A 17,849-nucleotide genomic window follows, 5' to 3' on the forward strand; every position below is an offset into this window, starting at 1 on the left:
GTGCTCAAACTTTTAATTCTTACAAAATATCATAGAAATGAACCCAAACTAAACAGATATGCACATGAATGTATGTACAAAATTTTACTTCTGAAAAAAAAAAAACTTAAAATAGGCAGTTAAAAAAAAGGATTTAAAACCAATACTATGAAATTGATTTTTGTAAAGTAATTTTAATTTGCTGATTATAGTTGGTTTTCTAGGCTTATTTATATATTTTATTCTGGTCAGATGCATAAAAGAGTTTTTTATTTTAGAATATCTTTGGTTTCATTTTATTTCATCAAATAGTGCTGAATTTTTTTCCCTTTGCAAATCTTTCAACATGAGGACACAGCATCTAAGTTACAAATCAACTTCTGTCTAGTTTCTATTGAGTCACAGGTGAGAAAGGCAATGTGATTTATCCTCTTTCAGGATCAGACATTCAAAGAATTCTTATCAGTTTACTTGACAGACGTGAGCTTGTGCTTTGAGGGGTAAGCAAGATAAATCGAAACACTGGGAATCTGCTGTCTTGAATATCATATTCATTATGTTCTTTGGTTAACCGTATCATGTAGAACATCAGACTCGTCCAGGCATCTGAAAGGAGATTCAGCAATGGACCACAGGGAAAGAATGAAACAAGCCATGGGAAAAACAAAAACAAGAACATTCACCTCTAGATAAGGCCTTCCTCTTATTGAAAGGAACTTTGTTTCTCTCCCCAGGAGGAACTGATACAGTAACAGCCTCATTCTTGTGGACAAAATTCATTTTTCCATAAATAGGCTGGCTGAGATAAGATGTCAAAGTACAATTTGTATTGCAAAGACCTCCTAAATTATTGATGTGCTTTGTATCTATGAGTTCTTGTTTCTTCTAGTAATTTAATAAACCTTTCAAAAGTCCTTACATTATTACCTAGATCAAGATATGTTTCTCGTGCTTCTCAGTACTGCCTCATTATTTCCTCTTGATCTCCAAAACTAGCATGTTCAGCCTGTATCTTTGGTCTTAATCTATTCATTTCTTTGTCTAAACTTTTTTTTTTCAGATTTCACCCTATGTTTTACTATGATTTAGATTTTCCAAAAAGAACAAAATTATACAGAGTAAAAATTCAGGTGTTAGAAAGACTCAAAAGGCTGTTTTTCATTTTGTTCAAGTTTTGTTTCCAGGCACTGTGTCATAAAGTTGTTGCCATTGTTGTTGGTCTCAGCATCCTCAGACTAGGATTCTTTTATATTCTCAAGTTCCCACATTTTAGAAATAGTTTTTCTTAATTTCATCTTAACACTTTGTAACATAGCTGGCAACTTCTAAGAAAATTTTCATTGTGTTTAATATACTCTTCAAGAATAGACAAATATTGCTGAAAATTTGTTATCTGGGCTTATGTATTTTTCAACCTTCTTCTCTAAGTCAGTTTGAAATAAATCCACATTTCTGTTTAGAAACTCAAGTCTTATTTCAGGTAAATAATAGCACCCCACAAAGACTTGATCACCATCAGCAGTAAAAGCTACAATTCTTGGGCAGTTTTGGGACTGCATTACTGCACAAGCTACACAATTATTTTTGATTAGCAGCACTGTCTCTATGTCTCTCATGTCAGTTAGGCTATTTGTAACAACTGCATTTCCTGTTTCTAAAGCTGTCAGAACTGTTGGAAACTGGATGATAAGCAGCTCTATCTAACACTACATGTCTTATTCCAAAACTCAGAAACTATTATCTGTGGCTGTGAGGTCCCTAGTGAATAAAACCTTTTTATCTGTGCCTGAAGCATTCTTTCCTCAGCATGATTATGGCAACAATAGGCTTGCAGAAGTCCTTTTAAGCAAGATTCAATAGCCAGAGCAAGCTCAGTGTCCCAAAGATGAATGAAAGAGTCTGAAGAGCCTACAGGTTTATAGGTAAAATGTTCACATCAATAAGCATCATCTCTCACTTCAAGAAGGGTTGGAACATGAGGGCCAAATCCTTTTAGTCAACCGTTATTACTTTTTCAGTTGCCTCTGATTATATAGTTCAGTATATACTTCACATCTCATTCTTCTCCCTAAATTCTGGTATGTTTCCTTTGGCTTGCTGAAACTGTTCAATCTCTTGATTGACTGAACTTCTTTGAACCTATAAGGCCTTTACACGCTTTTCTGATATATATAATTTTTATTCAAATATAGTTGATTTAAAGTGCTGTATTAGGTTCTATATCCACTTTTTTCTTAGCGTCTTTTCCCATATAAGTCATTTTGGGGTTTTGAGAAGAATTCCCTGTGTTGTGCAGTAGATCCTTATTAGTTATCTATTTTATATATAGCAGTATATATATATTGATCTCGATCTCCCAGTTTATCCTTCCTCCATTTCCCCCCAATAACCATAAATATGTTTTCTACATCTGTGACTCTATTTCTGTTTTGTAAATGAGCTCACTTGTACCATTTTTTAAGATTCCTCATATAAGCAATGTCATATGATATTTGTCTTTCTCTGTCTGATCTACTTGACTCAGTATGACTAGGTTACATTCTTTTTTTAACCAAGGTAATTTTTTTGCCTTTCAGCTCAAGTTGCAAAGATTGATTGTACCTTTTTTTTTTCAGTTCTTCAATTCTTTTGAAAAGTTGCTCATCATCTTTCTTTAATGTTCTATACGGATTTGGAATTTTTTTAGGGAATGGTTGTATAAAACTTTAGTTTCATTATAGGCTCTTTTCGTAGCAGTAACATCTATCTGCTTGCAATACCATACATTCTGGTGTTCATGCATTTGTCTCCTCACTAATCTTTTCTGTTTTATCTTGAATATCCTTGTATTTTTTTTCTGCTTCATTAAGTTTGACCTGCTGTTCTTCATTTTCCTGTCAAGTCCATCAGCATGATCTTTTCTAATTTTTATATTATCTTTCATAGCATTCCATTGTTTTCCTGTTTCATTGACCACTGCCCAAGCCATTTCATGTTTCAAGTATCTTAAATTAGCCTTCAATGTACTTAAACCAGCAGTACTTTGAAAACATTCTTCTTTCTCTAAATACTGGTAGTTCAGTTCAATAAATTACTCTTCCTTGATCTATCTACTCCTTGTTCTTTCTTTTTTTTCCATAATGTATAAATGATCTTCCTTCATCTGCCCAAGTTGGGTTGCTCTCATGGAGAATTCATATTTGTTTCCCTCAATTCAGACAGCTATAACTGGTTGCTCATCTCTTGTGTTAAAATGAAACGAGATTATCCACCTGTATGTTGAAATGATCAAGAACTACACTCAGCTCTTCTTTCCTAGTAGAAGCCATGGTTCGTGTTTCACTTTTTAGTTTATAAGACTGACTTTCTGTCCATGCTGCTGGGATGTCACACAGCTAGAGTCACCAAACACATTTGGCATCACCTCCACTGTTTCTTAATGTTATTGAGATAACGCTGAGTTCCATTGTTGCCAACAATAAAGTTGATATTAGAACCAAATTTAAAGTGTCTAAGTATCAAACAACACTTGAAGTTTCTTAGCTGAATACTCTCAATTATCCTAATTTCTGCTGCAAAGTAGAAGTGTCATTAGTGGGAGAAACTGTACATTCATCTTCCTCACTTTATGTAAATCCTCCAACTCCTGTCTCAGTCTTTTAGCATTTTTAAGAGAGAAGAAATTTTCTTCCTCTCACTAGGCCATCAAGTCTCAGACAAGTCAAAGTGTCCTCAAGGAACAGATTGGAGGGACTGTCATGGTGCAACCAGATATGAAGGCCACCCTGAGGATGTTTAGGCCTTGCCTGGCCACCTCTGGCCCACGAGGAACCACGTGCCTGCTACACGGTGCTCTGCACCTGCGTCTGCTGTTTTTCTAACCTCGTGAGATATTTTTAGATCATAAGTTTGTCCATCTTCCTTCTTTCCTAATATGTGCATTTTATATGCTGTAAATATCCCTCTCAACATGGCTTTTACTGCATCTCACAACTTGTGACAGGTGGTATTTTCAGTGTTACTCCGTTTAAAATATTTTCTAGCATCCTTAATGATTTTTTTGTTTGAACAATGGACTATTTAGAGATGTGTTTCTTAATTTACAAATGTGTTAATTTTCTACTGATAATTTTATTTCTAGCTTAATTCCACTGTGGTCAGAGAATATGGTCAGTATTATTTCACTTTAAACTTTGCTGAGACTTGTGTTGTGGCCTAGCTTTTGGTCAGTTTTGCTTTAATTGTCCATGTATACTTGAAAAGTTTTACTTTCCCCTGGAATTTGCCTATTCATTCTTGGTACTTTCTTGTGGCTTGTTTATCTTAGTGGTGATTTCCTTTAGTTTCTTTTCTGAAACATTAAACTGTGAAGTATAACATGCATTGTGGAGAAAAAAACATAATTCAAAAAATAACCACAAAACAACCACAAAACCCATCCTCCAAGTCAAGAAATAGAATAGTATCAGCACTTGAGAAGCCCACATGTGTGTGCCTTTCTGATCACAGTTCTATCTATCCCCCAGGATGTAACCATTATCCAATGACTGATAGTAATTTCCCTGCTTTTCTTTATAAATGTACTACCTTACTACCTCTGTGTGCATTTTTAAACAAAAGGACTTACTTTTGCCTCTTTTTAAACTTAAAGAATATAATCACATTGAATGTACTGTTTTGTATCCTGCCTTTTTTTTTTAACTCAACATTAAGTATATAAGATTTGTTTATGTATCTCCAGCTTATTCCTTTTGCCTGCATTTTAGTTGATATTTATTACTGTATAATATTCAATTGTATCAAAATTTTATTTATCCATTCTGCTGTTGGTGGGCTTTTGGGTTATTTCCAGTTTGGGCCAATTAATAACAATACTCCTGTGAACATTCTTATACATATATTCATATGCACATCTGCATGTATTTCTCTAAGGTAGAGATCTTGAATTTAAGTTGTTGGGCCGGGGGTACAAATATGTTCAACTTTATTGGATGCCACATGATATTTTGAGAAAGATGATACCAATTTACATCTCACCAGCATTGTTTGGATGTTCCTGTTGTCCCAGTTTTCTCTCCAACACTTAATATTGTCAGACTTTTAATTTTTTTCCAATCTAATAGGTTTGTAGCCCATTGTAGTTTTAATGTGTACTTCCCTGATTACTAAGGAGAATGTTTATTGATCATTTGGATATCACCTTTTGTACAGACCTGTTAAATAAAGTCTTACCCATTTTTCTATTTAACTGTTTTTGCTATCAGTTTGTAATAGTAATGCTCACTAGGCTTTGCTGATTATACGTACTGCAAATACCTTCTCATGACCTTTCTTTTTTTATTCTAATAATACCTAACAATAACTAAAAGTACTGTCTTTTGAGGAACAAAAGTTCTTAATCTTAATGTGGTTAAATTTATCAATCTTTATTTTGTACTTGCAATTGTTTGCATCGTCTTTTATAAATTCTTTACTCTTTGGGGGCTATGATATACTCTCCTCCATTCTTCTAAGAGCATTATAGTTCTGTCTTTCTTATTTAGGTTTTAATCTACCTGGAACTTATGTTTGGGTAGCCAAAGAAACCATCATTCTAGGACCACTTCAGGGTCTTGGCTCAGTTCATTCTTTTCAATCTTCTACTAGCCAAAGCCTCAGTATTCTGATAACAGTGTTACTACTATCATCATTTACCTCAGAACAACTCTAGTTTTATTTTGATTTTTGGAATGAGAGGGTCTTCAGAGACCTCCCCAATCTCTTGAGAGACCAACAATGCCTCAAAAAGTTGTGTCCTATCCAAGGTCTAGCTGTTCCTTAGCAGAAGGGGGCCTCTGTGCACCTAATCAGTCATAACACCAAGTCCTTAAAAATATGTTTGCATATTGTTACAGATCCATACATACAAAGCATTTTCATTCTTTTAAAAGGCTGCGTAAGGATCTATTATATGAAATTTATTTAACTGGTCCCCAAAGATGGGCCTTTAAATTCTATCCAATTATTTGTCATTACAATATTGCAGTGTCATTTCACACCGGAGTATATCTGTATTACAAACTCCTAGAGATTGAACTACTAGATCATATGCCCTCCCCCAACTCCTAGCATAGAATTTGTATCCGTTTAAACTCCAGAACTGTAGGAACATGCCTATATTTTCACATTCTCACCACATGCATTTATACTTATCTATCCAATAGTTGCAAATAATATCTCATAATTTCAATTTGTATCTTTTACTAAGGGTAAGACAATGCCTTTTATACATCTAAGAGAAATTCGTATTTCCTTTTCCTGGAACTGTTATGATCTTGTGCTGTGCTGTGCTTAGTTGCTCGGTTGTGCCTGATTCTTTGTGACCCCGTGGACTATACCCCACCAGGCTCCTCTGTCCATGGGGATTCTCCAGGCAAGCATACTGGAGTGGGTTGCCATGCCCTCCTTCAGGGAATCTTCCCGACCCAGGGATTGAATCCAGGTCTTCCTCATTGCAGGTGGGTTCTTTACCATCTGAGCCACAAGAGAGGCCCTATTCTGATCTTGGTCTCTGCCTTGTTTTCCAGGTGGTTTTTAAGAATCCCAAAGTTTGCAAGGTCTTCATGCTTTACTGCCATGTTTCTATTCGAAAGAATGCTGTTTATAAATAATGAAATGTTCATAGAATATTTGCTTTATGCAACTTAAAGGAAATATACTACAATTTTTTTGGACAAAGTAGAGATGCAGTGTTGCAATTTAGACATTTTACCAGACTCATTAAAAAGAAGATTTTATGGAGTTTGGGGGAAAATTAGAACTTTGTAAGTACACATAGAATATTAAGCTAAACTGGTTTTCAACTGTCCCACGTGTTATTATTTACATATGAAAGACTGTCTTGTTTTTCTTTCTCTATCAAGAACCAAACTTTATAAAGACTTATTGCTGCCAAAATTTTAATCTACTTAATTTGTGAATTGTTTATTGTAAATTAATTTAAGTAAGTATGTAAGCCTGAAGTTCTTTTATATTAATAGATTAGATGTCATTGTACACAGCTAAAATGAGCAACAGATTACATTATCTTATATCCTCTGCACTTTAACAGCACTTTCCAATGACATTTTTCTAATAGAAAATTAGCCCAGCTTCTTTAAGATTCATAAACTTTAAAATAGCTGAACCTTAAGAATATAAACACTAATCATTAACGTGCGTGTGTGCATATGCTCGGTCATATCCAATTCTTTGCGACCCCATGTACTGTAGCCTGCCAGGCTCCTCTGTCCCTGGGATTTTCCAGGCAAGAATACTGGAATGGGTTGCCATTTCCTACTCCATGGGATCTTCCCAAACCTAGGGATCAAACCCATGTCTCTTTTGTCTCCTGACTTTGCAGGCAGATTCTTTACCACTGTGCCACCTGGGAAGGCTAATCATTAACTTAGGACATTGTTAATTGAAACTGAACTCTGTTCTTGTTTTAAAATTATAGTAGTAAATTCCTCTGGAAGCAAACAAGGGAAAATGATTTTTCACGTCATTCAGGTTTTCTAATTCAGGACACTAGCATATCAAATGCAGAATATTTTCAAAGTAAAACAATTCACACTCTCACATTACTTCAAAGACTTTTAATGTCTTTGGGGATTAGATCATTTATGTATATTTGACCAGCAGAATATATTCTTATACTTTTTATGTTTGAACCATTGACTAAATTATGTTTAATTAAACTGGACAAGTATTTGACTATTATCCTATAGAATATATCCAAACTAAACCTATAGCCTTAACACTATGTTAGAAAATCTGATAGTTAAAGTTATTGACTTTGGAATGTATGTATTCTTTAGAACTTGCCCTTGAAAACACTAACAGACATTTTAAATATTTGGGCCACAGGTGAACATCATTTTTAAAGATTAAGTTATTTTAGGATTGGAGGAATTACAAAGAATATCTGGCTTAAACCCCTACTTTATCCTAAATAAAAAGTGAGACACAGGAAAATTGTGCCTCTCCCCCATGGATAAAAGCAGCTGAAATGCACAAAACATTCTGATTAAATCTGCTTCCAAGACATCAATAGAATTATCATTCTGTTCTAAGTTTCACTTTTGATGTATTAAAGATGCCAGTGATGGAAATCATTCAAAGAAAACATCCCCTCAGTCTTTGGAGCTGGATTTTAGTGATAAGGAGAATATTCTGAACAACTAAAATAGTCATTCTTACACTTATAGAGAAGCATCACTTAAAAGGCTTCCTCCCCAATTTTAAGGTTGATGGCAAAAATCCTTGCCCCCCAAATCATACCACTCTAGAATCAATGTATAGTGTTCTAAGTTTTATCTTGGAAAACTATTTAAGGGCAAAGTATATGGAGTTATTCTTCTCAGTTTTTTATTTTTATAATTTATTTATTTTTTGGCTGTACTGGGTCCTCTTTGCTGCACAGGTTCTTTGTCTAGCTGTGGTGAGTAGGACTACTCTCTGGCTGCAGTGCCCGGGCTTTTCACTGGAGTGGCTTCTCTTGTTGCAGAGCACAAGTTCAAGGGCACACAGCTTCAGTCATTGCAGCACTTGGACTCAGTAGTTGCAGCTTCCGGGCTCTAAAGCACAACCTCAATAGTTGTGGCACATGGGCTTATTTGCTCTCCGCCGTGTAGTATCCTACCAAATCAGGGATTGAACCCACGTCTCCTGAATTGATAGATTCTTTACCACTGAGCCACCAGGTAAACTCTCCTCTCAGTTTTAATGTCCATGTCAAACTAGAGAGCTAAGGCTGGGCTTCCAGATCATTATACATTTCCATAAAACACTTTCCCATGAGTTTAGCCTGGGTGAATCATGCAAATTAAAAAAATCCTCAGTACCTAATTGTCCCCAAATAAAGACTATTCCCACAAAGATAGATATGGGGGAGATGTGAGTCAGTGCAAACATGAGAAACATGAAAAATAAATACTATACCTCATTTCATAGTTGTAGGTACAATTGAAATATCTTTGCCAGAAATTGTTGTTATAGTGGAGATCGCCAGCCAAATCAAAGTCCTCAAACCAATGACTTTTATGACTCTGTACATAAGCAAGGAAAGCCTTTATAATGTCACTGAAGGGGAGGCAGATTACTAGAATCTTGTTTTAGCACTTTAGATTTACATAATCATCTTGACACAGCTCAAATAGAAATTTATTACCTAAGAGATGGATTTGGAGGAGTTTCTAGAAGCTAAGTTTGTCATAGCTTGGAACACAGTCGGGCCTAGAGTGGCCTAATCCACAGCGGTCTGGGATGTGCTGATTTTATAGTTACAGGTTCCTAGAGTTAATCTGCCTTCCTGGCTGGGGAAGACACTGAGGGAATGGACCTAACTTATGATGGCCATGGATGAATGTCCAGCCAGCAGACAGATCATGGTATCTAAAAGCTATGGCCACAAACAATAGAAAGACGAAGTCAGCAACAGGAAGATACAACCTAGGGTAACTTAAAATTCATGAATATAATTGTACAGATCATGTGCTGCACAAACCTAGATGATGCCATTTATGTCAACGGTATGTCCCAGCAGGTGAATCAAGCACAGATGGTGGGAATGCAGGAATAATAGATAAATGGTTGTCCAAATAGGTAAACGGAGGAAGTTGGAATAAGCAAAGTCTACCAATAGTTAAGAACTCAGAGACAGGACTCCAGCCTAAGAAGACAGACCATAAAGGAAATATTCATGTCTCTAACAGAAAAAAGAATCTTAAAGGTTTTGTCACCTTGGAGTGCTATCAAAGGGTGATTCAGCAAGTGAGACTGACCACCTCCTTTTGAATTTCGTCTCCTCTAGATTCTTGCTACTGCCATGCGCACTGTGGCCCAGGGGTCCAGTGCTTTGCCATTAAAGTTCGGGTGCAAGCGTGGACAAAAATACCTTGCTTTGAGTCTTCCTAGTAGAGAAGAAACAAGCTAGAACTTTTCCAAAAAAGATTTCACTAAATAAAACACATGAACAAAAAAGAAATATTTAAGGAATGTACTATCTCCTCCCAGATTTCTAGGAATTTAGCCAAAAAAAGTTATGAAAGAGTATCATTAGGGTTTGATCAGAGAAGCAGAACTACTTATAAGTGATAGAGAGAGATCTGTGTAGAGATTAGACCTTCCACAGTTGTGGGAGTTGGTTGTGGAGTTTGTGTAAGACTGTGGCTCTTCATCCCGTGTCAGGCCTACAGTCAGCAGGGCAGCAGTTAGAAAGGGAAGACGCGCGTGAAGTGGGAGAGAGTGAGGACAAACTGGAACACGCAGACTGAGCTAACACTGAAAGAAGAGAAGTAGAACTTGCATTTGTCTCTCACAACTTCCAAACATCCTACTTCAGTGATGAGGAAGACTTCTAGAAGATCTATTGCATGTTTCCACAGGGCACACGTGAACCTGGGTCGATACATGGGGAAGTTGAAAGAGGAGATCTGGTGGGAGCTGGATTGGTTAGGCCCGGGTACTGTCCCATTGTCACCCTGCTTATATAACTTATATGCAGAGCACATCATGAGAAACGCTGGGCTGGAAGAAGCACAAGCTGGAATCAAGATTGCCGGGAGAAATATCAATAACCTCAGATATGCAGATGACACCACCCTTATGGCAGAAAGTGAAGAGGAACTAAAAAGCCTTTGATGAATTGAAAGAGGAGAGTGAAAAAGTTGGCTTAAAGCTCAACATTCAGAAAACTAAGATCATGGCATCTGGTCCCATCACTTCATGGCAAATAGATGGGGAAACAGTGGAGAGACTTTATTTTTGGGGGCTCCAAAATCACTGCAGATGGTGATTGCAGCCATGAAATTAAAAGATGCTTACTCCTTGGAAGGAAAGTTATGACCAACCTAGACAGCATATTAAAAAGCAGAGACATTACTTTGCCAACAAAGGTCCGTCTGGTCAAGGCTATGGTTTTTCCAGTGTCATGTATGGATGTGAGAGTTTGACTGTGAAGAAAGCTGAGCGCCGAAGAATTGATGCTTTTGAACTATGGTGTTGGAGAAGACTCTTGAGAGTCCCTTGGACTGCAAGGAGATCCAACCAGTCCATCCTAAAGGAGATCAGTCCTGGCTGTTCATTGGAAGGACTGATGCTGAAACTGAAACTCCAATACTTTGGCCACCTTATGTGAAGAGCTGACTCATTGGAAAAGACCCTGATGCTGGGAGGGACTGGGAGCAGGAGGAGAAGGTGACGACAGAGGATGAGATGGCTGGATGGCATCACCGACTTGATGGGCATGAGTTTGAGTAAACTCTGGGAGTTTGTGATGGACAGGGAGGCCTGGTGTGCTGCAATTCCTGGGGTCGCAAAGAGTCGGACACGACTGAGCGACTGAACTGAACTGAACTGAAAAGTAGAAGGAGGCAGAAGAAGAGGGTCAGAGAAAGAAATGTGGTGGTGGAAGAAAAGCACATAGAGACATGTGACTTTGCTTGCTTTGAAGATGGAGGAGGGCACCATAACCAAGGAATCTGAGGAGTGGGTAGAAGCTAGAAATGGCAGGAAGGATGTAGGGAAAGAGTAAAGTAGCCAAGATGTCTCTCTCGCCCCCATGGCCTCTTGCTCTCGCCCCATGTTTTGTAGATACACGGTTATGTATCAGCTGAAATCATTTATAGCACTGTGCATGTGCAATCACCTGAATCATCCGAAAAGCTCTTGTAGTCGAGTCCAGTCGCCTTGAGTGGTGTGGAGTTACAGCTGTGTCCACCAGGTCACCCACTAGAGAATACAGCATGTCTCCTGCTGTTGCCTTTCTGCTGTGCCAGCCAGGAGAGAATAAACATGTTGGCAGTTCCTGTGGCTCCTAGCATCTTCTTACAGTTTTTTAGCTTGTACCTTGCCTACCCTGGGTTCCGCAAACAACATGACAGAGGGAATCCTCCCCTAAAATCTCCAGAAAGAAATGTGACCCTTTAATTTTAGGCCAGCAAGACCAATACCAGCCTTCTATCCCACAGAATAGCAATGTAATAAATTTGTGTTGCTTAAGCTGCTAAGAGTGTGGTGATTCTTTGCAGCAGCTGTGGAAAATGAATACCAGCTCCATAAAATAGTAGATGTGAAAAATACAAAGTGTGAAGCCAGAGACATCAAAGTAGGTGACGCAGGTCATGTTATGTAGCTCAAAAACCCACAAGGAAGCTGTACAAAGATTGTGGAAGTGAAGACAGACCATTTTATGAGGAAGCTTTCTTTGCACAGAGCTGGGCAAAACTTGCTCTCTCCTTTTCCAGGGAGAGGCAGAAGGAAACTGTCCCTTCACGTCAAGGCTAGTTAGAAGGGCTTAGAGAGCTTGATGTGTATCTTCTTGAGTTTAGGGCCACAGAGGACTGAGTCTAACTGTGGCTTAGGAAACTTAAAGGGCAAGAGAGATGAGTCGGTGACCAGCTTTGGTTTCAGAAGATGAAGAACTGCTGTTGCAATGGAATCAGTCTGTCTTCCCAGACTTTTTCCTCCAAAATAAACAAATATTATCTGCACAATTTAAAAATTAAAAGGGTGGAAAGAAAGCAAGAAAAAAAAAGTCACTCGGCTTTATATGATAATTATCCTACCTATCTTACCACCTGGGTTCACAAGCCTTGCCCCAATCCCATTATGTAGCTTACTAGGGGCATGAGCCAGATTCCTCACTCTCTAGCCTCTGCTCTGTGCCCACATGGAGGGTGCTGTTTTGTGCCCTACCAGAGGGCAGATGGACACCAACACAGTCTCTTTAAATATGACATTGTCTGCTTAGGACAGCCTTGCAGCTCTAACTCAGGGCTTCAATCCTGAGGTATTTGGCAGGAACATGGAGATTAACATATTTCACTCTTTAGGAGAAACCTGGATTCCCCCAATCTCCATCAACTAGAAGGTGAGCTTTAAGAGAGCACTGGTTTTTGTTTTGTTGTTTTTTTTTTCCTTTTCTTTTTGGTTCACCGATGTGGTCCTAAGGACTTGGTACATAATATGCTCTTAGAACACTGAACAAATTTTTTTGTCCTGTATAGCAAATGTCTTAGTCTTTTATAGGCAACACAGAAATCTCTTATTTTTAAATTCTAGACAAGTACATCTGTGATTCCTCTCTCAACCTTCCTCTTTATCTCCTCCCTTAGGAGAAGTTGCTGACTGGTTAGACAGATACCCAGACAACAACTAGGCTGAGTTTTCTAGGGATAGAGGTTTCAGATGCTAAAATCTCAGTAAAATATCAGTTCTTAAGGAAATGATCCTTCCTCAAGTATCTTCCTTTTACATTTTCACCCTGTGGCTCCATCCCCCTGCTGCTATAAGCAGGCACTGGATCTACCTTTCCTCAGATCTGAAGTGATTTCAGGTCCAGGATTCAAGTTTAGTACTTGGAGAGGACTGTGAGTTCGATGAGGGCAGAGATCTTCTTAGTTTTTGCCTAATTATATTCTCAGCACCTAACATAGTGTCTGGCATCTCTATTATAGATAGATAGGTAGAGAAATAGATAGAGCTAGGTAGATACAGATAAAGACATACAGAGAGAGAATCTCTAAATATTTCTATAAAAAGGTTGTTTTGATTGAATGAATGTGGAAACATAGGACTCAAAGCATACTTTGGCTAATTTAGGAAAAAAGAACCTTTCACATCATCTAGCTCAGCATAACAGATTTCTGCTTTGATTGTCAGGTTATAATCAGCCTATTGCAAAATGCCACTGTTCCTTCTGTATGTTTGTCATTGTCCCATGCATCTATTTTCATCAAGAACCTTAACATTTCTCTGGTGATTCTCTGGTGATAAACTAGGAACCCCAAATCTCACCCTGTTTTCCAACATAAGTCAATTTTTTTTAAGCCATAGTATTTATGAAATTAATTAACCATGAAATTAAGCTATGAAATTAAAAGACACTTACCCCTTGGAAGAAAAGTTATGACCAGCCTAGACAGCATATTAAAAAGCAGAGACATTACTTTATCAACAAAGGTCTGTCTAGTCAAGGCTATGGTTTTTGCAGTAGTCATATATGGATGTGAGAGTTGGGCTATAAAGAAAGCTGAGTACCAAAGAATTGATGCTTTTGAACTGTGGTGTTGGAGAAGACTCTTGAGAGTCCCTTGGACTGCAAGGAGATCTAACCAGTCCATCCTAAAGGAGATCAGTCCTGAATATTCATTGGAAGGACTGATGTTGAACCTGAAACTCCAGTACTTTGGCCACCATGATGCAAAGAACTGACTCATTGGAAAATACCCTGATGCTGGGAAAGATTGAAGGTGGGAAGAGAAGGGGACAACAGAGGATGAGATGGTTTGATGGCATCACTGACTCAATGGACATGAGTTTGAGTAAACTCCGGGAGCTGGTGATGGACAGGGAGGCCTGGTGTGCTGCAGTCCATGGGGTCGCAAAGAGCCGGACGTGACTGAGAAACTGAATTAAACTGATAGTATTTATATAAGAATTATACAGAGGCTTCTTAGAGGAAGCCTATCAGGATAACTGCTAGCCTTCCAAAACTCTCACTGATTTGAGATACAGATCCTCGGAGAAGCACAGACCCGTGTACCTAGCACTAGATGAGCATCTGGGAGGGTCACAGCTGACCAGACTGTGGTCATTAGGTTGTGATTATCAGGTGTTAAACTCCTCAAAGTGGTGCTTTTCTCCTAAGGTAGTGCTTCTCAAACTTAAATTGCTTGCTAATCACCTGAGAAGCTTATTAAAATGCAGATTATGATTCAGGAAGATTGCATTGGAGCCTGAAGTTCTACGTTTCTCACAAGTTGATCCAAGGACCACATTTTGAGTCTTAAGGACCTAGGACACTGGCCATCTCTTCTTTCCATGTGCAGGAGGTGCTTTTGCCTCATGATAGTGGAGAAAGATGAGGTTTATACCAAATAACTTGAAGAGTCTTCCTTATAGTATTTATAGCCACTACTGGCCTTCTCAATCTACTTTTGAGTAACAGCTCAGTTTTGTTGCCTGGAGCCCGTTTCATGCAGAGGTTGTGTGCGTGCCTGCGTGCTCAGTCGCTCAGTCATGTCCTACTCTTTGCGGCCCCACGGGCTATAGCCCGCCAGGTACCTCTGTCTGTGGAATTTTCCAGGCAAGAATACTGGAGTGTGTTGCCATGCCTTCCTCCAGAGGATCTTCCTGACCCAGGCATTGAACCTGCGTCTTTTGCGTCTCCCGCATTGGTAGCTGGATTCTTCACCACTAGTGCCACCTGGGAAGCCCCTTTAAATTACCTAACTCCCCAAATTCTAGGGGTTCCCAGACAGTTTATCTCTCACAAAATGCTTTAGCAGCAGCTCTGTGGGGTACTGCAGTCTCCCACTGAGGTGATACCGACGCCTGGAGTCCGGACTGCGCCAAACCTGCCCTCAGAGCTGAGTTGTTCAGGTGGCTGCTAAGTGTCCTGGGAAGACAGGTCTTACTCACTTTGTATCTCCACACTCCATGCTCTCCACAGAGCTCAGACAGAAGGCTTCTGGGGGCCTGGAAACTAATCCACACAGAGAGATTTTGCTACCCAGGATCCCTCCTGACTGCCAAGGCTTTGTCCTCTACCACCAGGCTCCACAGCCGTGTGCGCAAAAAAGATTTTTAAGCAAAATAATCACCAGATTGTGAAGAAGTCACTTTTTCTAGATTTATATTTCCCCTCTATGAATCTGAAAATATGTAGGATGCAGTTAACTGACCAAAATATGACCAAAAAATCAAACTCAGAAATGTCAGCTCAATATATATTATGCAGCCACCCAGGAGCAGAGTGATTTATATATATATATATATATATCGCTTCTTCTGAAGATACCTGGTTTTGAAATCTTAAACTACTTAATTATCCCAAGTTTCCATCATAAACATAATATAAACCCAAACCTGTGAGAAGCTGGAATGTTATTTCTTTGTTTCTGAGTTTGGGGTGAGCACCATGCATATTCAGCAAGGAATCTGATCTGAGATTAAAGGACTCTTTTCTCTCAGCACTATTTTTATCATGCTTCTCATTCCTCTTCTCTTTTCAATATTATTTCATCATTCTTATAATCTTTTTTTGTTTGTCAAATTGATTTTTTTGACCAAAAAAAATCTGACAATTCATCTCAGTTTTTTCCTTGATTATTTTACTATAGGCCTGAGAACTGTATAACTTTAGAGTGGCAACAAACATGATTATATTTGCAAGAGATTCCTGAGTTAATATTAATGGCTTTTTATGATTTGCAACTTCCTAGGCTGGACTGAGTCATCATGCAGAAGAGGGGCTCATGTGGCCACCAAATCCTAGTATGCAGCAGCAGTGCGTGCAGAGGCAAGATCAGAAAGTAAGGCAGAAAACGGCATTTGTGGGGTGCCAAATAATTTAGGATGATGGCAGCAGAGATTCCTGCAGGAGAGTGGAGAGAGGGGAGAGTGGGGGGATTGACAAGCAGGGGCTGGGTCAGAAGGACCTTGCATGTCATGCCAAACTGCCAAAACTGGAGCCATTGGATGACTTTTAATCAGGGGAATATGCTGAGACAGGCATTTTTGGATTATCTTTAGACAAAATGTGAGAAATGCACTGCGTGGAAGAGACAGAAACAAGAAAACCAATTGGATGGTCGTTTGCTGATCTAGGCTTGATATGAAGGTGACTGAAACTAGAATAACAGTGAAATGGAGAGAAATGAATGGATTTCTAAGGGGGTAGAATAGACCCATTAATTGGATGTAGGGTCTAACAAGGGGAGAGAACCTCAAAAAACAGGTAAGTAATCCTCACCCCAGTGATTTCTGAAGCACATGGAAAATAGATCTTTATGGTATGCAAATTTGAGGTGCTGTGGCAAAGTGTAATTTTAGGTAGCATGGGGAATAGTAATCATTTTTTGTTGTTCACTCAGTTGTGTCAGACTCTTTGCAACCCCATGGACTGAAGCACACCAGGCTTCCCTGTCCTTAACCATATCCTGGAATTTGCTCTAACTCATGTCCATTGAGTCGGTGATGTCATTCAACCATCTCGTCCTCTGTCGCCCCCTTCTCCTCCTGCCCTCGATCTTTCCCAGCATCGGGGTCTTTACCAGTGAGTCATGTCTTCACATCAGGTGGCCAAAGTATTGGAGCTTCAGTTTCAGCATCAGTCCTTTCAATGAATATTCAGGGTTGATTTCCTTTAGGATTGACCGGTTTGATCTCCTTGCAGTCCAAGGGAGTCTCAAGAGACACACATGATTCTCAAAATCATATGTGTGCTAAAAAGTTATGACATATAAGGAAATTGAGAACAGAAGTGTGCTTAGCAGGAAATTATTTTTCCTGTTTTCTTCAATCCAGGATTGCAATCAGAAGAAAGGAGCTTGAGAATCTCAAGGACAAGATAGAGGAATGGAGTTTCCCTGCTCAAACCAGGAGGTACTCAGAAAGAGCTGAGAATGCTGTTGATGACTTAAAGTATCCCAGATAATCCCCTAGGTCTCACCACACTAACACATTGTCAGATGTTGCTGAATCTCAGTTTTCTTATGCTCAGTGAAGAACTAACATTCTTTTTCTCCTCCATTCACATATGCATGTATTCTGTACATGTATATTTAAATTGAAGTATAGTTGATTTACAATATCATTAGTTTCAAGTGTTCAATGCCATATTAATTTCAGGTGTACAACATAGTGATTCAGTATTTTTACAGACTAAAGTCAAGGCAAAGTGTTAGTCAATCAGTTGCATCCAACTCTTTGCGACCCCATGGACCGTAGTTTGCCAGGTTCCTCTCTCCATGGGATTTCCCAGGCAAGAATACTGGCCTGGGTTGCCATTTCCTTCTCCAGGGCATCTTTCCAACTCAGGGATGGAACCCGAGTCTCCTGCACCTCCTACACTGCAGGTGGATTCT

The 17,849-nt window shown here is 38.9% G+C and overlaps 1 pseudogene; it reads right to left on the minus strand.

Annotated features, from left to right (window-relative positions):
* Positions 1–370: 370 nt before the first annotated feature.
* LOC122453667 lies at positions 371–11,725 on the minus strand (annotated as a pseudogene).
* Positions 11,726–17,849: the final 6,124 nt, after the last annotated feature.

The sequence above is a fragment of the Cervus canadensis genome, chromosome 15 (genome assembly GCF_019320065.1).
Source record: "Cervus canadensis isolate Bull #8, Minnesota chromosome 15, ASM1932006v1, whole genome shotgun sequence".
NCBI lineage: Eukaryota > Metazoa > Chordata > Mammalia > Artiodactyla > Cervidae > Cervus > Cervus canadensis.